Source organism: Adiantum capillus-veneris, chromosome 30, assembly GCF_014529385.1.
Source record: "Adiantum capillus-veneris isolate H3 chromosome 30, ASM1452938v2, whole genome shotgun sequence".
Lineage (NCBI taxonomy): Eukaryota > Viridiplantae > Streptophyta > Polypodiopsida > Polypodiales > Pteridaceae > Adiantum > Adiantum capillus-veneris.
Genome location: NC_140960.1, coordinates 48520515 through 48529126, shown reverse-complemented (window position 1 = coordinate 48529126; position 8612 = coordinate 48520515). Strand labels below are relative to the sequence as shown.

General features: G+C 38.2%; 1 pseudogene; it reads right to left on the bottom strand.

The window, feature by feature from the left end:
* Positions 1 to 1006: 1006 nt before the first annotated feature.
* On the bottom strand, positions 1007 to 1663 carry LOC147417910 (putative sucrose-phosphatase 2; annotated as a pseudogene).
* Positions 1664 to 8612: the final 6949 nt, after the last annotated feature.

The following is an 8612-nucleotide window of genomic DNA, read 5'->3' as shown; positions in this document are numbered from 1 at the left end:
AACAAGTGTCAAGGGTGTTTGGCTTGATTTTGGTAGCCAAAGAGGATTCGTATGAGAAATTCCCTATCCATATGCTTGGGCTTGCAAGATAGAAGGTCAAGCATATGGATAGCGAATTCCAAGGCCTTCTTAGTACCATATCCACCAAATCTTATTTCTTGATAGCCACATGGAAAGATGTATACTTGGGTTGGTCTTGGATGTATAGCTTCAACAAGAGTGCTAAGATTGTTGGATGTAGAGCTAAGAGCGCTGCTTTCTGACACTCTTTTCTTTTGACAACTCTGGCATCTCCTTCATCCCAAGATTTTTTCTTTTTGGCCAAATTGTGGACTATCGTACGTGTTTTTATTGCATGCTGATGTGCAAGCATTTCTTCAGTTAGTGGCTCTTCATACTTCTATATATGACTGCCATTGATGAAGTTAGCCGTAGGCTCACCATCAAGGGTCTCTAAACATACTCCATCAATTTCATCAAGCATAGGTGATTACATTTGGAGAAAAGTCCCTGATTTTCATCTACTATAAACAACCCTTGTATGAAGAGAAGCCCTTGCTTGTTTTCATCCCACAATTAGTGCATTCCAAGGCATACAAGTCATCCAAGGCATTGCATCCTGAATTCTTATGCCCATATCAACATCTTGCCCAATGCCACATGCTATCAAGATGTAAGAATAACTGATTGCATTTGGAGAGATGCCCTTGCTTGCCATTCGCTAAAAATAGCCCAACATTATCTCACAATGAGTGCGTTATAATATTAAACTTGACTTGCATGATTCCAGTTATGAACTAAATGCACTTTGAGGAGGTGACTGCAAGGGTTTAAGATTTACTTATATTATTGAGTTGGACTCACATGCTGCAAGTTTTAAACTGTGTGTGTGTGTGTGGAAAATAGACACACTCCACCTTATAACTGTTCATAAGAAAGAACAAGCACAATGGGTAAAGCAATACACTCCATGGTGTTCAAAGAATTTGCATAGAGCTTCCATAATTTAAACCAAGAATTGTCCATACACATTAGGGATGTTGAAAAGATCTACATCATTACCAGAGTCTCCACAAACTATATGGCATATGGGAGTCTCCACAAACTTGTATGGCATATGGGGACCTCCCTTCTGCTTTGAATTTACACAGAAGGTAAGCTAATGCCTGGCCTTTTCAAACACCTTCAGGATGGTTGTCCAAATCAATTCCTCCATTGTAAATTAGCTTCACTTTTAGCCCATGCGCCTCAAATTTTCACTCATTTCACTTCATTTGCGTGCTATTTCTCTACATAAAAGCCGACTTTGTGTGGCCTTTTCTCTGATTCCACCTGAACTTGTAGTTGAGGAAATTCAGACGCAACCTGCACAACAATGTTGTGGTTCCACCCTTGATTATAAATCTCATGCTCCCAACTCTGATCAAGGATCATGCTATCACCATACATGACCTCTATGCCTATCCACATAATTGCTATGTTGGGATCAAGTGAGCAAGGGTTTCTCCTTTTTGAACTATGTGTAAAGAGTAGGGGACCTTCCAGTGGAAAAAAGCAGTAGAGAGGCATGGTAGTAGTTCTCAGTTTGCAATGCATACAGTATGGAAGTGGTGTCCTCATCATGGTGGTCTACAATGGTAAGATCCAGGTCAAAAACAATCATGAAGCTGTGTTTACTATTTACATGATAAATTTGAGTGTCAAAGATGAAATTCTCAACCTCTAATAGATGGGAAGACTCCCAAGAAGGCTTGGGATACATTGAAGAATATCTATGAATCCAATAGCAGGTCAAGGAAAGTGGCTTTGAGAGCTAAACATGGTCATTGTCATCCTGACCTTGCAAAGGATTGGGAAAGTATGTGAAGCATGTTGCCTTGGAAAGCATGCTAGGAGTAAGTTCAAAAGAAGAAACTCTAGGCACTGGGGATATTCGATTTGGTTTATGCTGATGTATGTGAATCAGCCCACACTCCTTCACTTGGAGGAATCATGTACTTTGTGAGTTTCACACATGACTTTTCTAGGTACACTTGGTTTTAATTTATGAAGACCAAGGTTGAACTATTTCAATTTTGCAATCACTTTCTTGTCATGGTTGAGAAAATGATAGGTAGAAGACTCATGAATCTTAGGTTTAACAATGGAGGAGAGTTTCTATCCAAGGAGCTCAACCATTACCTACTTCAATATGGAATCCAAAGGCAAGTTACTTGCAGCTTTACTCCTCAAAAAAATGGAATAGCAGAGAGGAAGAATAGGACACTCTTTGAAGCAGCTAGGTCCATGCGGGGATGGAAATGGAGCGAGCTTTTTGCGCGAGCTTTTTTAAAACTTTCACAAAAGAGCTAAATTTAGCAAAAATGTTGTCCTAAGCCTTGGTTGGAGAGATATTTTTAGAGGGAGTGTTTTTTACTATTTTTAATTAAAAATAACTTCAAACTACAATAAACATATCCAAAAATCCTACCGCAAAGTATTTCATCAAGGATCCAACATAATACCCTCAATTGGGATTAAGAAAGACTTTCTTTATCCTGACACAAGTAAGTTATAAATCAAAATAACTCAACCCATGTAGTTTCCACCATTTTTGGTGTAGCAAAAAAAGCAATAAAACAAAATCCATCATCATTTTTTTTTCCAAAAAAGACTAGATACTTGGGATACAATTTTATAAAAGTAGTGAATCGTGGATACAATTACAGGACCAAGTGAATAGATGGATACACTGAAAGTAACTCCTTGCTCAAGTTGTATGAGGACAGTTGAAAACTCAAAGGAGATCCTCATTTGTTAGCTTTCTTTGATGTATACACATATTGCGGCTCAAATCTATTGGGGTTAATTGTAGCATCATCTAATCAACCCAAGGCCAACAAAATTATCAATCCTAGGATCAGCAACTTGGCTAGGCCATGGAAGTATGAGCATCATTGGATGTATTGAATGAGAGGATTCAAGACAATGCTGTTCCAATGCAGTAGAGAGTAGCCATGAATCACTCACACCATAATCATCAATCAAGCATCACCTACACACATTAAGCCCACCAAAGTTTGATTTTCCATAGACTAGAATTTCAAAGCAAACTCTTGACAAACACACACTGATTGCATTGGCGTTGGCCTCTCCAATCACCACATGCCAATCAAGGTACTTAATCAAAAGCTACACAGACAAGGTGAATGGTGCTTGAGTTTCATTAAACCCATCCACACATGAGTAAACAATAGGGCACATACTCTAATCACAAGATTAAGAACCTACTTAATCAACCTAGTTAGAGATGTTAAAGATCACAAATTGAGTGCTCATAGAAGGATAGGAGTGGTCAATAAACAAGAAGTCATCACACACACTCAAATCTAGAATAATGAGAAGGTAAAACTACTTCATGACATAATGGAATATAGAAGAATTAAGACTAATGAAGAAAGTAGAGTTTAAATTAAGAAATGCTTCTCTAATTACAAAGGATTACAACTAGCCTTCTAAGCATGGGCATTAAACTCAAGGCTAGACCATCCATAAAGTGAACACTCAAAAGAGAGCTCTCAAGAGTGGATACTCAATAATGAATCCTCAATAATTAAGCCTCTTTGCATAAAGGATTTCTTATAAAGACATGCACCACAAACCTTTCTACTATGGGATTAAGTTGAGCCCTGTAGGTAGCATATACAATTTGGAACTCCCAAATGAGCTCAAAACCTTGTACAATGTGAATAGCAAATATTGTGCACATACCTTGCTTGACGCATAATCAGTGTAGCATGTGTTAGGCACATCCCCCCCCCCCACTTCCTAATTTGGCGCACATCCTTGTGTGCTACTGAAGCAAAGCACGGAGACATGGTAGAAAGCACGTCCATGGAAGAATGTTGAGCTGCAAAACATAAAACAAGTAATGAGTATCAAAGGCCAACAAGGATAAATAAAACATGAAGTACATTGAACAATCATGCAAAGTGAATTTTTGCTTCTATAAGATGGGTCAATCATTAAAAAACTAAACAACATAAAGCAAAAACACACCTAAAATATCATGAAGATTAAATCACTTGAAATTTCAGTTTTATGCATGAAACATAAGCAATCAATTATGCTCCTAGGCTAATGCAAGGGCATAAATCTACTAGCCTAGAAACTATATGACCAATCTTAATAAAGCATCCAAGTCTATCATGTCTATGGGCTCATAATCTATTAGGACATTGTCACAGCTTTTTGAAGCTCATGGAAGTTTTGTTTTTGTCATTCATATAAAAAAATAAAGGACAATACAAGGCTACCACCCCAAGGCAATTCTAGGTACGACTCTCGGCTCCTTGAACCCTCAAGAAGGTGTTCCAAGAATCTATTAGTCTACAAGGTGACGGCTAACCCCTATCAGCCCAGGGAATTGGTTTAGGGACTTGACCAAGTGAGCCAAGGTGATTCCCCTCGCCTACCAAGTGCGAATAAGGCGCTAGGCCTCACAAGACAGAACATAGCATATAAATTTTCTTTTCATGTTTCTAATAGCATTTTTGCTACTTTTTTTGACACTTTTTTGCTTCATTGTTTCATTTTTTTAGCACTTTTTATTGCTTCCAACATGAGATGTTTATGGAAAATGAACTAAGGGATTAAAGCCTGATCATAGCCCTAGTTCATGTTAAAAATGAATGGAGTATTAAGATCACTAGGAGTTTCGGAATATTAAGCAATGATCCTACATTAACCTAAGGTCTGCCTAGCTTTTGAAAATCAAAGAGCCATAGTTTAGAAGCAGATTCACTTAATCCAAGCATGCAAAAAGATAAACAAAGAGCAGTATCATGGAAGGATTTCACCTATTCATGTTCTTTTGAGCATCCTTGAGCAAGCATCCACTCTTTTGTAGAGAAGTCTCTTGATTCCCTTTATTTATAGCTTCTTGAAGCTAAGTGTAAACACAAGCAAGCTCCAAAGGCCATTTATTGAAAGCCAAGAAAAACACACACAAAACATTATTGAAATCCTAATGCTGGGTCTCAAATACACAAATATTCCAAAGGGAAAAAACCCTAGGGAAAAAAGTGCCTTTGGTTATGCACACGATGCTGTTTGATAGCAAATTTATGCATACACATAAAAAATGAGAGAGAATGAGCTTCTACACAAGCAAATTTACATTGTAAAAAACCTCTCATGCATGATTCAAAAGTTGATTAAGTGCTAGCTCAATTGAAATATGGAATTTAAAACAAGCCAAGAGCTAGAAATAATGCAACTTTGATGAAATGAAGTGGCTCTTGAAATTCAAATTGTACAATTTGAAGCTCCCAAAAAAGTTGGCTAACAACTAGCTCGCATAAAATTTTACAATTTTAGAGGAATCTATGAGCTAGCATGTATACAACTTTTAATCATAAGAATTGGAATGCTCTGAATAGCCAAATATTGCAAGTTAAAGCAATGCCAACTCTTGCATTTGGATCAATGAAAGCTCATATCTTCCCACAACCCTTAAAAAACAATTCAATCATTAGTGCTCTTAAACATGTGGAAATTGAACACAAGCACTCAAGGAATTCACGATCAATCACAAACCCAAAAGTTTCATGCTATTCCATGGTCATTCAAAGAATCTCAATTTTAGTGCTATGCAAGGATTTTTTCATTCATTTCAAGCACTAAGATGCAACAAATGATGTCAAGTCCAAGTTTTGATACACACTCTCCACCAAACATTTATGCAATGTCAATTGTAGCTGTTAAACCCCGAGGATTCACTCTATATACGAAATGGGATGCCACCTGCGAGCGAACAACTTCGAAAAAACCCCTACATACGACTCATACTAGGTAATATGACCCCCCTTTCTACGCTTATATGACAATCCATGCAAAAAACTATCATACCCCTATCTTACATATAAAAAATTTAGGTCTTACATGATCTAAATGAGTTAAACTAGTCAAAGAGCATGTAGCATAGTGACTTGCAACCTACTAAGGAGCCACTTCTATTGATAATTAGATATACCCTCAATGTATCTTAGTTTGACTTTGAAACTATGTGCACGATCAGCCTCCTGCACTCTACCTACTCGTCCAATTCGGGTCCAATTTTGACCCATCTAAATTACTCAAAGACCATGGTTATAAAGTTTTGCTAGGTTATCCATGTAAATTTGCATCTATACAAACTCAACAAATGAACTATATACAAAGCAGTGTTAGTTCTTGCATGTATCTTTATAGCTATTGACTCACAAGTTCAAGGGAAGAATCTTTTGGGAAGCCATGATTTTGAAACACAAAAACTTACTCTCATGTTTCTCTTTTCTCACTTCTCGCTCCCTCCCCCCTCCCCCCTCCCCCCCCCCACATAAATATGATACCCCTTCCCTTATTTTTAAGCTTGGTAGATAAATTACTCGGGGCCTACCCCTAACTTATACACTTATGTAACTTGTAAAAAACCCCCCTCCCCTACACTTACGTGGTGCGGTAAGTTTTCCATGGTGAATCCCCCGGGCTTTTAAAAGTGTAGCCCTTATGCATACCAAAAAGAAAATTTCATTTAGCGTAATGCAAATGCTACACAAAATTAGTGCAATTGAAATTATACGTGCAAATTAGGTCATTTGTGTGTAGAAAACATCATATAATCATATCACACAACTGATGTCTATACCATGCTCTTACACACATATATGGCATTCACTGCAAGTGGGCAAGAAAGCATGTGCTGAAATGAATTTCTAGCTCTCATGAGATAACCCAAACTACATTTGTGTGTCCTTGGCAAATATCTCCACAAAATAGCTCAATAAGGAGTGCATTATAAAATTTCATCATTGAAACCAAATACTAAGGGAAATCCAACTCCAAATGCAGTCTCAGGCATGAAAAATCTCTCACTTACAATCACACATCATTCCCTCAAAATGAAGCGTGACAATATTAAGTCATAGAAAAACCCAAAAAGAGTGCATCACATAATAAGCATGTCAATTTGAGAACATTTTGGCTGGATTTAGTGCTATCATGTGTGCGATGTTTTCTCATGATGCTCACTCATTAAAAGCAATCATCTTTGAGCCAAAATGCAACATTTTTTTGTTTTTACTCTTCCTCATAAACAATGAGCATCCCCAAAAAATTATCACGCTCAAGGTTATATTTCTTGCTAGACCAGACTCTTCTTGCTCATGAGATCTCCAAAAGGGGTCCATTTTTTTTTTGAAGGTGGGAGCCTTCCCTTTTCTTTTTCCAATTTTGAAAGAGGATAGGGATTGGAACCATCTCTTTCCAAGAGCACTTCATTGTTTGTTTGTTTAAAAAAAATAAAAATAAAGTTTGGGTGGCAGCTAGGACGACTCTGAGGATGAGACAGAGAGAGCATGGAATGGAATGTGTGTGTGTGTGTGAGGTCCCTGCCCTTTTTGAGAGGAGCGGAGTACCTTTGATAGGTCTCCAATCCTGAGAAAGAAAAACCAATGGACATTGCCTTAGCTACTACGTAGCCACGGGCATGAATCGTTAGTGAAGGATTGGTCCTATCTCGCTATGGCGGAGCGTGAACACCATAACTCTATCTAAAAACTATCTATAATCAATTTTACCTAAAAGTATAAATCTTAGAGTGACCAACTTGTGCGCTTTTTTCCCCATGTTTCAGAAGCAAGCCGCCAAGGTTTGTCTCTTGTAACATTTAATGGCCTAAAAACTTGTGTGTAGCGGAAATTAGCATGAACATAGTGGGCATTTCATTATAATAGATTCCTAATGAGACTTACAAGAGTGCTTGGGTGGAGAGAGCAACAAAAAGCATAACACCTAGTTAGATAGCATGAACAATACTTTCAAAAGAGAGAGAAATTAAGCTATTGACAATAGTTGAGGACCGGATTTGCATGGAGCCGGTCCCCCCTCCAAAAGGCTTTGTATTATGGTTTCTCCCATCAAGAGAGACATTGTACAATACAATTCTTTGTGCTCCTTCAAGACTAGCTAGTGCAATGAAGATGAAAGCTTCATACACTAAGCAAAACGCCCCCTTTCCCCTTTTGTGAGAGCTTTAAGTAACTTAATAATTCAATTAAACTCTCATTGGACCCCTTTGCCTCCTGGCCAATAGGAATCAGGCAAGCCATTGGGCCGCCGAATGCTCATTGGACCCCTTGGGAGACTGTCCAATAGTCTTCTAGAGGACTTAATTCTCATTGGTTCTTTTATTAAGTGTTTTTAAATTAATTAAACTAGATTTACTCTAGCCTAATTCTCATTGGTCCACCTCCAAGGCCATCCAATAGGAATTGGGTACACCTTGTGGGCATCTAGGCTAGGGAGCTGACATGTGTCCATCATTCCCTTTGTGTAAAGGGAGCTTGTGCGTGTGTGTGTGTGTGTGTGTGTGTGTGGCTTTCTCTCTCATCCCCTACAAGAAAGGCCCGCCCCCTCCTAAGTAGGGATTGCAAAAGACTTTTTTGTACACACACAAAGCATCCAATACCCCTAGGGTTGACCTTTAGACACAACCTTTGAATTTTGGAACCTTAGCATTTTGGAAGTCTTAATGGGCTGAACCTTAGGGTCTTTTTAGCCCATTGTTGCACATGGCTCTTTTGTAGATGCCC